A 14,441-nucleotide genomic window follows, 5' to 3' on the forward strand; every position below is an offset into this window, starting at 1 on the left:
TGGGTGGGATTCAGCCAGTTTGGACCGATTCGGGTGAACTGGTAATTATGGCCAGTGGCTGGGCCTGCTCACCCGCCCCGGCATTATCTCATCCTATACAATTGCTGTGTTTTTGATGCAGCGCACATTTATTTATTTATTTATTTATTTATTTATTTATTTATTTATTTATTTATTTATTTATTTATTTATTTATTTATTTATTTATTTATTTATTTATTTATTTGATTGATTGATTGATTGATTGATTTGCCGCCCTTCTCCAGAGACTTAGGGCAATGCGTTAAGCAATAGCCTTTATACTTTTGTATATACCTGCTTAGTAGGGCTTTTGCCCCCCCCCAAGCGGTGTTCTTTTTTTTTTTTTTTTTTTTATACAAAGTCAGCTTATTGCCCCCACAATCCGGGTCCTCATTTTACCTACCTCGGAAGGATGGAAGGCTGAGTCAACCTTGAGCCTCTGTGCAAAGTGCGCGTGTGAGCAAAGCTATCCTGTCCTATACAATCACCATGTTTTTGATGCAGCATGCATGCACGCGCACGTTCACATTTTTGATTCTGGGTGAACCGGTTGTTAAATTATGTGAAGCCCACCTCTGAATTAAAATGCACTGTAAAACATTAAAACAATAAATAAGGTTCATATATTTAAAATTCAATTAAAACAACACTAACCCGGATGGAGAGGGAGGGAGCAAAGTGCGCACAAGGTGGGGTGTTAACTACTGCATTAGCCACCTCCAGAGTGCCACGGTTGATGATGGAAGTCTATCATTATGGAAGTTAAAGTCCCGCATAACATCAGGTTGGGAGAAATTGCTTCAGATCCTTTCTCCTCTCAGTTGGTTCAAATACTATGGATAGAAAAACAAGCAACAAACAAGTTTTGGTCAGATATTGTGTGAAACATTTTTTCAAGGGCCTTTTTTCTTTTTATCTATGTGCTTATACATGTTCCCCATCTTGATTAGTGCTGAGACATCTGGGGCAATGCTTACCTGGTTTTAGTGGCTCTCTTTGAAAGAGAAAGCACTGGAGACACTCTTTATTTTGCGATATTGAGTTTCTTTACAGATAAATGGTTGAGCAGAGTGGAGGCAGACTGCATAGCACTCTCAGATGCATTCAGATTACAGCATGCTACTTAATTTCTTTTTTTATCCTCTCATTTTCAAAACTTCTGCTTCGTTCATTCTTCAGCTGAGAGGTCTTTTCTCTCTCATTAGCTTGAGAGGGAATGAGTCATCTTCACTAAAATGATTCTTAGTTTAAAGATGTGTTCTTTTCCAGGGTGCTTTGCTGCTTGAAGCAAAGGATTAATGGTGATACCTTCTTCTTACACTAGATGACTGGGTCGGCTCGTGAGTCTTGCAAAGGCACCGAGGAAGTTTAAGGGTTGCAAGGCAGGTACCTCTTTTACTCCCAGTGAGAAGAATGACAAAGGTGTCCCAAAAGAATAGTTGCCAATGCTGGTTCCCAACTCTAATATCTGCAGCATGAGGTGCTTTCCATATTCAGTCAAACTATGCATATTTTCTCTAACAGAAATTGGACACCTTTGGTTGAAAAATCAAAATATATTTCATGACTTCCTGACACATCTTTTGTTCAAAATCCTTTCATTGCCATGGAACCCTATAACTCTATAATTTCTGTGAAGCTAGATCATTTCTCATATATGTAGAAACCTCCATCTTATTTTTGTCCCATTTTCCTTCCAGATTGAGAAAAAAAAACATTTAAAAAATCAAGATTCTTGCTTGAATTTGCACATCAATGCATAATCATGTTTGTTGAGGCAAATACTAGTCTTCTCAAATCTTCCATCTAATCCAAAGAATAATTACTCATTCAATCTAAGCTCTTATGTAAATAAAATAGGTGAATTAATAATGCCATCTATAATCACATTTGCCAAAAAAAACCTGATAGTAAATAAAAGTTTAACAAATCCATGTTGCTTTTGTTGCAGTTTTCATTCCTTTATGGCATTTTCTTTAGAAAAGACATCCAAAGCTTTCAACTGAAAGCTCACTTAGTAGACCAATATATTTTTATACAACAATACACTAGAATAAAAACTTAAATTCAGCTACGAAGGGTCATATTCATTCTTTCTGACCAAAACTCAATAACAATTTCCAGCAATAATAATTGAGAGACAATCTGCAGGAGTATAAGAGAAAAAAATGTTATAGAGAAGTATAAACAACAGATCTCTCTTCCATTGCTGCACAATGCAATATGGCTAATATCAATCCAAGTGTGTTGCTTATTTTTAAAACAACTCATTCGTAATCTGTTAGGCTTAATAAATCTTATCTGGGTTACTCTGCCAATTTAAAGTTGTTTCCAACTCCCACTTGCATTACACAGAAGGAAACAAAAGATGAAATATTTTGGCATTTTTTATTTGTACTTTCCTGCATACTGTCCAATGAGATGTGAGAAATAAATTAGGCTAGTTGTGGCACTATTATCAGGGAAATATATAATGTTAAAACAGCCTGCTTTCCCGAAACGCCTGTCTTTGCTATATAGAAGGTGACTCACATCTGAAGTGGTAACTAGTTCTCTGTTTGGTATTTTTTGTCAAAATAGTCCTTACAGAATACTAATTTGCAGAGATAAAATGTACTTGTAAATCTAGCCTAGATGTTCTTATGATAAATTAATATTCTGTTCTTTTGTCAATAACGAAATTAGTCTTTCTTCCTCACACTTTTGTACTTTGGATCAGAGCAACAGAATTAATTGTTCTCACATTCTATTATAGCTTTTTAAAGAGAGAATTGCTAAAATGACAGAAAGAAAATTTTAACAGCAAAGGAAATACCACTATATCAGAACTATAAATTTATTATCAAAAATGAAAAAAATTTTTGCTTCTCATGAAAAGTTAGGCCATTCCATTTTACAGAACAGTTGAACGGTTGCTTGCTTATCATTAAAAAGTATGTGCAGCTTCAGTTGTTTATTTTCACTCTAAGGCTTGTTTTTTTTTAAAAAAAAACTTCATAATTAGATAAAGATAAGTACATAAGTCTCATGTTCCAGACTTGTCTTAAGGTAACCTTACTAACATGACACTTTTTGAGAAATGAAATCAAAACAAGCAGAATGGCTATCAAAGTGACTGTCTTTTTATGTATGAGAGAAAGAGACATATCATCTATTAAGTCCTTGTTGAAACAAGCCTTTTATGAAAGTTGAATTCTAATAAACCTGTAGTCAAGTACTTCCATCCTCTGACAAACAATTGTGACAATCTTCTTGATATTAAGGTTCCCATCCAACCAGGAAACAATACACACACACATTTTCTTGCAACAATAACAGAATATTAAGAGCAAAGAACAAAAGATAAATTATTTGTTCTATCACACATTTATGTACGTCAATGTGCATACTGCTTTGGAACCTAATTATATTTTTAATCTTCAGATTCATTAGAAAGCTATCCCAGTTCTTCTCCATGGTTTGCACCAGTATTTGCACATATTGTCCACAAATGAGGGCATCACTCTCACATTTTCTAGCCTCATTAGTTAGATACCCCAAAAGGTTTGATTATTTCAGGTCAGGTCTCATACTGAAAAGTTGACCTTACCTTCAATGGTAGGTAGCTGCAACCTCTGCCCATATAGTAACCTTTCCACTGTTTGGCACTAATCTACTCCTATAAGGAATGGAGGAGTTATGTTTCCATTGTTTTTGCCTTCATCATTCCCACAAGTGAGACAAGGAAGGAGGTAGCACTTGGAACCGAGCTAGGGAACAGAACCCAGAAACTGAAGTTCACTCAAATCTTGCAGTGCTTCTGATGATTTATTTAGAATAAAGCAACTTCCCCTAAACTGGCAACTTTTAGATGTGCTGGGATTACAATCTCCAGTATTCCCAGCCTCTGTAGTTGTGAAGAGATGGCACAATGAGTAGTCAACTTTATTTGAAGGTGTATTAGATGCAGACCTAGTCTCAACTAAAATTTGATGTTCTTTGCCAAAACAATCATTTTCAGTTTCTTTCTTGACACAATTCATATCACAAAGATTTTTTGTGGATGTTGAAGGCTTCTCTGGGAAGAAATTTGGTGGGAATTTTCACATAAGATTCAGGCCAGACCTTCATTTTTACATGAGTCCATGTCTATTGACCGAAAGGGAGAAAGAAACAGGAAAATAGAACAACTCCCAGTATTCAGAGCTTGAGAACAAATACAATAATCTTTCAAATAATGAGACACTGACATTGTTTTAATAATAACTATATCACTTTGTGTGTGTTTAGAGCTCTGTATAGTATAATCTAGTAATTTCTAAAAAATGGTAGAGCTAAATCTTAAATTAATTTCACAAATGAATGTTGCCCAATAGTAGGGTAAGGAAAACACTTATTCTGATTGGAATACAAACTTCTCCAATTTACATTTTATGAATTGATTTGAAAATCAGAATGATTCACATGGCAACTTTACTGAATCAGCATAAAACTTTAAGACTACATGCTTAAGTACATAGATGAAGTGTTCACAAAATTTATACCTTAAGGTTGCATGGAGAAGATATGGGCAAATTATTTCAAATCATGTTGGTGTTAAGTTTATAAAAAGTTCATTATTAGGAAATAATGTATATAAAATGCACATTTTAGGGCAAATGTACAGAAAAACATGGACACTGCAAAATAGATAAGATTGAATACAACTAACATAAAACTGGTGAAATGAAAATTGCATAAACTATTGCAATTTTACAAATGATTTATGAGGTACACAAAATATAGGCATGAGGGTTATATTCAACTATTAGTAGCACAAATACAATACCTAATCCTTTCCCTCATTTTTCTTTTATTCTGTTCACCTTTAATAATTCCTAGTTTGCATTTTCTACATAATAAAAAAAAATAAAATGTGACTGCAGGCGACTTTATCCATGCATCATTTACTTACACATATATGGAGCTCAGTACAGTTTAGCAGTTGTTAGGAACATTATCAAAACTAAAGGACAGAGTTTCAGTCTTATCTTTCAATTTCCATGTTTTTCTTTATTGTTTTATTACGGTTTTTGTGGTTTGACTGATAAAAAAACAGCTGGTAGAAAGTTGTACTACTTTGTATGTGTTAAAAAGCATTAAATCAATTGGTTATGCTGTGCATTGCTGATATTGTGAAATAGCAGCTGAACTATGAGGATAATTTTACTCCCAGTTTATCATTAAAAAGAAAACAAAATATTTGTGGTCTGTTGATCTCAGCCTCTACCATGTTCCATTACATTATGTAACACTGAATGAACTGCTACTATAATAACACTTAACATTTTCACACTTTTTACTAAATGCTTGTATAGAATTTTTAGAAGAATGATACATGATCAGGGTAATTGGAACAGCAAACGTATGCAAGCTTACTTTGAACTATAACATTAGCTCTATAATTTTGCTTGCTTTCAGTGGTTCAGTGATGATGTATTAGGATTTAAAGAAGACATAACTAGGGTAATGAAGATAGGGAATTCCTTTCTCAAATGAAGTATAGGACTTGGAACTTATTGAAAGAGTCAGAACTTGAGGTCCACATCAAGTAACATGTGATTACGTAGCATCAAGTCAGTGTAGACTTTATGCTAATGATATGTTGGGAAAGTAGAAGAAAAGTGGAGAAGAGGATGATCAGCAGCAAGGTAACTGAACACAGTAACAGTTGTGGTGAATGTGCTGTTGGGAGACTTGAAAGCACATGTTAGGGATAGATCATCATAGGGAAGATCCATCTATGTAGTTGCTAGAAGTCAAAAATGACTTGATTGCATATAATCAATCAGTATATTTCTCATGGAAGACATTGAGTTGTTGTAGGATTTCCATTTTTCCTAAGGACATTCCACAACTTGATATTGTCAACACAATCAAAAGCCTTACTAGAATCAATGAAACATATAGTGATATTGACTTCTTTTTGATATTCTTTGACTTTCTCAATTGCCCGCATACATCAGCGATGTCTCTTGTTCTTTGGCTTTTTCTGAAACCAATTAGAATAATGTGGCATCTCCCTTTCCATGTAGGCTCTAATCAAAATTGGATCATTCTAAACATATTTTTAGTAGTGAAAATAAGTATATTGTACAATAGTTTGCACGCACTAAATCTTTTTTCTTTGGTATTGGTATGTAGACTGATGTCTTCCAAACTGTGAGTACTGTGTTATTCTCCAGATTTTCTGACATTGTTTGGTTAAGACCTTTATTTATCTTTCTGCCATTATGGGTCATATTACTACAATCAGTACATCAATTTTTGTAGCTGTCTGACTTGGCAATGAACAGAGTGCTAATATAATTTTTAATATTATAGACTCTTTTAAATAGGACCTATCTTCTAAATTATTCTGGTTGTTGGCAACCCAAATGTATAGAGTTTCAGTATACTTCTTCCAGCTTTGTTTGATCTGATTAGTACAGTTTGATTCAAATTACTATCTCTCCTTTGGCATCTTTTAGCATGCCTATTTGAAGTTGGAACCATCTTCTGAATGTGGAGATCTTTTGGAAGACTATACTTGTTTTCCATGTCTGTTTCCATTTTCAATACCTTTACAGCTGTTATTGTAATATTATTTGGTGATTCCCCAGGAGTCTCTGAAATTCTTTGTGAGGTCCTTTCCTACCTTTGGCTACTCCTTTTTCTTGGCAATTTCCACTATTTGTTCTGATACAAAGTTTTCTTCCTTCTCTCTTTTCACATTCATTCTAACAACATAGCTTTAATACATAGCAATTCTCTAATATTAAGTCCAACATATTTAAATGATTAGCAATTTGGGTAAAAGCTGCTTTTAACCTTCCTCTCCTGTCTATTGGTTCAACTATTATCAATTAAAAAACAACAACACTCTTAAACTAGGCAAACTTTGCATTTTTTTTTAAAAAGTGTTTTTACTTTTCTTTTTAGTTGACACACTTAAATTATATGTTCCACACTTCAATACATATTGAGACTCTTTGTGGCTATGCTTTTCTGGCTTAGATGGTTGTCTTTGGAGAAAGGGAACGTTGGAAACAAAATTCATTTTCCAATATTTGGTTTGTTTACAAATACATTACTAAGTATTGGACAATATTTTATGGGTTAACACATTTTAATATTCTTGGATTATTTTCCAATTCTGGTCAAGTTACTCAGATTATCAAGTTTTGGTGAAAGTGACTTGTGAGTTTATCCTTAATATTATTGTAAAAAAACACTGTATTACTCACCCTAAACTTTCAAAATAAGACAAGCAAAGAATGAAATAAACCATCATAGCAGAATACTAAATTCAGTTATCTTGAAAATGATGGCTTTATAAGTATACATTACAGCAGTCTTACAAAACTGGCATTAATTAATTATTTTGTCTTCATCCTATCTATTTATGTTCTCTTCCCATTTTGACTGTTATCATGATGAACAATTAAAGAATTTTTATCAACACTTTGCAATGTTTCATAGCAATATATTTTTCTTTAAATATTTGTTTCACATGTACATGTGCTTCCTGTTTACAACTGTAACTGCTAAATCTACCATCTAGCAATTTGCATGTTTTATGTACATACGCAATGACACATATTTCTGAAGCTAGATAGAGCATTATTTTATAATTTCTGAATTTGTGAGATGATGTAGTACCCTCAATCACATATAGTAGATATCACTAATGTAGTAAAACCTCAGTTTAATGAATCATTTGCAGGAAGGGGTGCTCGTTAAGTATGAATGTCCTTTACATTCAAATTTATATCATTTCTATACATTTATATTTCATAATTATGTAAATTTGATCAGTTGTCTGGAATTTAATTTGGATTTAGCAAACTTTGTTCACTAAATGGCGTGATCATCTGCTAAATGGAGGTGAAGTCTAAAATATTGTCCATTAAATCTGAAATCCATTAAACTTTAGCCCCTTAAATGAAGGTGTTACTACAGTATCTATGAGTGGCCTCTAGTGCAACTAAATATGATCTCAACCTGCTTTTCTTCTTTGCCTCTTTTTCTGTATCAGTCATTCTAAATTTTCAGATATTTGGGCCCAATCCCAGAATTTTCCAGCCAGAATGGCAAATGCTGAGAATTTTGGAAATTCAACCCCACAATTCTGGAAAGTGTCAAGTTTTGGGGAAAGCTGTATTTTGTATTCCCCTTTTATTAACTGACTTGATTCTCTGTGAGATTGCAAAAACCTTCTCTCAAACGGTCTGAGCTCTGGACCTAATTCAGTAGGAACAACACCAAGCATGTGGGCGGTGATAACTGGGTTTAATAAGCCAGACTCAGGCACACAAATAAGCTCCAAAAAGCATGGTCACAAAACAGATGCAATCCGGAATTAAAGTCAGCGCTGGGAGCATTCACCTCCCAGCGCAGTTATATAAGCAAGACATGCCCCCAACTGACACAAGCCTTGCCCGGAAGTCACTCGCCCAGTTCCGCATCACAAACTTTCCCCTACTAGCAGGACCTTCCCTTCCTACCCCACCCCCACCCCCGGTAGGGCAAATCCTGAGGTTTGACACCTTCATTAAACCTCAGTTGTTAGGACTATGAGTGGAGGAGAGATAGAGGAGACATAAAGTGGAGGAGACATAAAGCTTACAAAAAAGAGTGAATCCATTCTATGTCATACAATAGACTGGTTCTAATCATTAAATGGAGAAAGGAAACAATTTCCAGTCTCAGATGTTGTAGAGAAGCTTACCCATACACTCTGTCTGTGCATATGGCTTACTCTATATCTCTAAATGAAAACTGAGTTTTCATATGTTCGGAATACTATGCATCTACAAAGCTGAAATCATATTACTTTACTGGCCCCTTTTGTGCATGGTATGAAATATCAATGGTGGCTTTGTTCTCTTTCTTAAACAATACTATTTCATGACACTAAGAGCTTATGCACCGAAGACAAATTCCTTGTGTATCCAATCACACTTGGCCAATAAAGAATTCTATTCTATTCTATTCTTGTAAACACCTTAAGATTCTAGTAATCAACAGTACAAAACTGCAATACATTAATTCATTAATCCGCACACTTAGGAATGCATATTATGTGCTCACAGTTTTTCTTTTATTTTTTATTTTCTTCTCTTCTTTTCTTTCTTTTCTTTCTTTTCATGTCTTTATCATTTTTGACTCCTACGAACAGCCTGGATAAGTCTCTGCTGTTTTCTTGACAACATTTTCAGAAGTAGTTTGCCATTGTTTCTTAGGAGAGTGACTGGCCCAAGGTCACCTAGTAAGCTTTATGGCTAAAGTGAAACTAGGACTCCCAGTCTCCTGATTTATAGACAGATATCCTAATCATTACACCAAAGTTGCTCTCTAAAAATCATCATACACACAATAAAATAAAATTGTGTTTACACAATAAGTCTGGAAAAAATGGAATATACATATACATAATACATACCCGTGTTTCCCTGAAAATAAAACCGCCTTATATTTTTTTTGCCACCAAAAAGGCACCAGGTCTTATTTTGGGGGGGGGATGTCACCCACTAACTCACCTCACCTGCACGCATCACCCCTGGCCTCTTTTTCGCTGTCAGAGGCCTTCAGGAACTTCTTCTGCAGCCAGCAAGGCCGGCAAGGCTTTCCTGAAGGCCTCTGCAGTGAATAACAGAGCTCTGGATCGATCCAGAGCACCTGTTATTGGCTGCAGAGGCCTTCAGGAAAGCCTTGCTGGCCTTGCTGGCTGTAGAAGAAATGGGCCGGCAAGGCAGGTGTCGGGATGTGCCAGGCCTGGCTGCAACTGTCCAAAGGTAAGTAGTACGGCAGCTCCACCCCCCTATCCCCACCCTATCTTAATTTTTATCCATGCACCCTGGAGTGGGTGAGGTCTTAATTAGGGCTTATTTTGGGAGGTAGGGCTTATATTGGGCACACATGTAAAAACCAAGCTATGACTTACTTTCAAGGTAGGTCATATTTTGGGGGGATTTCCAAATCTTCCTCCCATCTGCCATATGATTCTTAGGGGAAAAAAAGCTTCCTTTCATTGTATGCTCAACTTTAAGATTTTAATTTAACCATAACAGAAGACAGGAGAACGACATAAAATACATTGCAATTTCTAGAGGAGGTTCTGGCGGGTCACACTTTAGCTTTCTTTAACAGATAATATATAACATTTTTAAAAGTGCTTCTTCTGTCACATATAACTCTAAAATGTAGACTTTTGTCTCTGTGATTGTCAAACATATACAGGCCTTAATTAGCTCTCCAATAATGTGACTCTTGTTTTATTGTGATTCTGTCGGCAGAAAAAGCCTTTAGTCATATGTAAGTCAGATCTCTTATCACCATTTTACAAGGCTGAAAAATAAACACAAATGTCACACTGCCAGATAAACTTTGTAGTCACTGCATTTCATACTTGCACTGAGGGTTCGGATACTGTATTCAGTTATCAGTGTGCAAAATGCTCAGAAGCAGTAACCTCTGAAAATTTCTCAAATTTCTATCCTGATAAAAAAGATAAGCAAATCTTTATTGTGAAAAGCTACAATAGCATATGGTAAGTTTTGTTAAATGGAACATGAAGAGATATTCTATACTGATCCATTTTCAAACTTCATTTGTATCTTTGACTGTGCAAATCCATGTGGCGAGCAGTTGTTATACTACAGGGGCTTGAGAATTCCTGTGTTTTATAGATTAAAATACAATGATCAAAAGTCGCATATTTATTTGTTGCCCAGCTCTAACATCAATGAAGTCATTATGTTCATGCTGGAGATCACACAATTTTTTTTAGGAGTTGAAGGAGCTGTTGACAGCAGCAAGAATACTCTATGCACAAAAATAGAAGCATACTTTGATTCCCACAGTGGATGAATGGCTGCAAAAGTTGATGAAGTTAGCAGAGATGGCTAAATTGACTGCTTTGATTAAAGAAAAAGAATACAATTAATTTTGTTTTTTTACTTGGAAACCACTTCTGGACTTTGTGCTTGAGGTGGAAAAAAAAGAAACTTTGATTGGGTTTTGCTGATTAGATAAATTGTATGTTATTACCTTATTCTACTGTGCCAAGAAGAGATGGAAGTCAATGCTTTTGGGGTTTTTTTGTATTTTATTTGGTAATTCAAACTTTGAGAACCATGCTACAATTTAATTATAGAGTATCATCTTACTATATTTTTTTTAAAAAGCAGCCACCTTTGAAAGTATGGCTCCATCTAGGCTACAAAAACCAAAGCCACCAGTAGAGGGTAGCAGAGAACCTGCGTTTTTTGTGCATTTCTTTATTGTCCTCTAATGGTCATCTAGATTTTTGCTGGAAGAACTATAGCTCATTTTTTTAAAACTGCTTCTTTTAGTGTTTTGTCAAGACTAGTCTGTAATTAAATGTTCTTGCAAGTTTGAGCATCTATCACTCATTCTAAACTGGCAAAAAAACCCTAGTGTTTTAGATTTTATAGCATAAACCTTTTCAAACAGAGCTAACAGTTTTTAGGAAACAATTGGCCTGTTACATCATGCTGTTAGGGAAGCCTAATTGTGTCTGGTAATGTATCAGACATGACATGTTGCAATAAAAAAACCTTTTTTAATTCAGCAGATACAGTATGTAATTGTTTTACTTTTATTTATTTCTGAAATATTATAAACTGCCCACTCCTATGTTGTGTCTCCAAGCAGTTATATACACTCATATTAAAAAAAATCCAAATGAACCAACCATTAACTTAAAAATTACTGATAGTTTTCGACTTACAACCAGTGACTTAACCAATCCAAAAGATACTTACAACCCAGATTCATTGTTCCAGCAGCATGGCCTTGGAAGTCATGTGATTGCATTTTGGGTGCTTACCAGCCAGCTCTCATTTACAGCCATTTGCCGTATTCCACTGTCACATGACTGTGATTTATGACTTTTTTGCTGAAAATCAGGGTTTACTTCCAATTTCTGACAAAAAAAATGCCCATTGCCAACAAGAGGTTTCCTTAATGATTCGCTTAACAAACAGTGTTTGTTTTAGAGCCAACATGCTCGCCTAACAACCACCGCAAAAAAATGTAAAATCAGATTGGTCATGTAGGTGCTTGATTTATGACCATCATTACATATGATGGAAATACTGGGCTCCGTTACAGTTGTATGTTGAAGACTACAGTACCTGTATAAGAAACAGCATTCATTTTGAAGTGTACAGTCCAGAACAAGTGAAACAAGTACAAGTATTCATTTAATTTTACATTGGTACACTGTACTGATACACACCAGGGGTGGGTTCTACTTACCTTTACTACTGGTTCGCATCGTGCCCATGCGCGCAGCTCATTTCTGATGATGTCCGGGTCAGTGGGCGGAGCTCCCCCTGCTTTTACTATCAGTTCTTGCGAACCAGTCCGAACTGGGGGCAACCCACCACTGATACACACAGATATTTTAAGATATTCACTCATAATAGCGGATAGCATGTAGTTTGTTGAGAGGCATAATCATCAAACTAAGCAAAATGCTCGTTCATAAAAGCACGCCTCTGCCCACTTTGTTATAGGATGATGAGAGGTGGATTGTCAGAGAGATACCAAAGTAAGATGAATGCAAGGTAGTGAATTATTTAAGAATGCAAATGGTAAAACAAAAATAGATCAAGAATAAATGGGGATGAATAAATATGGAATAGAATAGAATAGAATTTTTTATTGGCCAAGTGTGATTGGACACACAAGGAATTTGTCTTGGTGCATATGCTCTCAGTGTACATAAAGGAAAAGATAAATATGGATAGATTAGAAAACTGAGAAACAAATATAAAGGAAATATATTGAGGTGGTTTGGTGAAAGAAAAAGAAGGTATAAGAATGGAATTACAAAACAAAGATACGAAAAGACTGAGAACAATTCTGAAAAAGTTATAGTTGGATGGAACAGATGACGTCTTCAAAAAGAGGTGAGAAATGTAAAGATTAAAAGATGTTCAGATACAATAGAAACAATAATGGGCTTCAAGGACAGAGACTATGGAGAGGTAATGTACTGTATAAGTAAATAATGTTGGTATAAATTAGACTGGTAAAGATTTTCTTTATTTTATTCCCAGCACCTGTTTTTAATTTCTATTCCTTATTACTTCCTACTCTTTTTAGGCATGATGGTTAGTATAAATGTATATTTTAGTGTAATTGAGGGAGTATTGCCTCTGTTTGGATCAGGAGTGTTATCTACATTTTTTGCATGAAGATTTCTATGTATATATGGGTTGAACATATGTTATGGAATTATTGTGCATATACCATTTACTACTGCATGTTTTTATGGACAAGTTTTCTTTTAAAATTAAACAGTGTTCTTTGTAAGGCTTGTTTTCATTTGTTCCATTGGGGACAAGATTTTAAGAAGCACCCATTCACCTGACAAATATATGCTATAAATACTGGGCTTCAGCAGTGGATGGTATCCCTCAAGTAGATTACAATAGGTGTTTTAAACTATACAATTGCCACACCATTCCAATATATTGTGATGAATAAAAATTAATGCAGCTGCAAAATGCATACTTGAAATAAAAATGATTCTAGATTAGAAAAAGGTGTATGTTTAGACTTCACAGTTTTTACAAACGGAATCTATGCATATGCCTGATCATAAAGAAAGCATCCCTGGAACTTCATCGTAAATTGGCATGTTTTCATATTTTAAATACCTATTTCTTCTATAATCAGAGCTCTCTTCCTAGAAACAAACATGATGCAGATGACCCAGATGACCCCAAGGGCGGGGTCAAATGGATCTTCAGTTTGGAATCACTATGCCACCCCAGAGACTTAAATCCAGCTTCCCTTGAAGTCCGTTCTTGTGGTACCAATTTGCCTTGACTATTAAAAGATCAAATTCTTGTGCATGGAATAAACTTGTAATGCTTTTGAATTCTATCTTGGCTCCCAATTTCCTGCACCTGACACAAGCAAGTTGAAAGGTATACTGAGATTCTGCTACAAAATAATAATTTGAAATAAATAGCTTTTTCCTCCCTATTGAATGTGCAACCAGCATCTTTCAATAGCTCCTTGTCCACTGCTGTCACCTTCAGTTGCTTCCCCATCCTAAATGATGGAGTATAACTTCTTTTCATTCTCCAGCAAATTATTGAAAGGGTTTCCTCCCAGCTACACGATAATTTATTAGAGAAATAAACTCAAATAGGTACAGCTTCAGAAACTTTTTTGTTTTTTTTCAAAGTAGAAATTCTAACTTCACATGCCAGAATGCCAGAAAAAAACAAACGTTTTTTGGATTTGGTAAATGAGAAAGTTAAGAATGGGGCTTCTGGTTGTGATAAATTAGTATGAGGAAAGTAAGAGAATGAGGAATGTAATAATGAAAGCTTGATACTGGACACAATCCTACAGATGTTTAAATGGCAAGATCCCTT

This window comes from Pantherophis guttatus, chromosome 2, assembly GCF_059756535.1.
Source record: "Pantherophis guttatus breed Tessera chromosome 2, ASM5975653v1, whole genome shotgun sequence".
NCBI lineage: Eukaryota > Metazoa > Chordata > Lepidosauria > Squamata > Colubridae > Pantherophis > Pantherophis guttatus.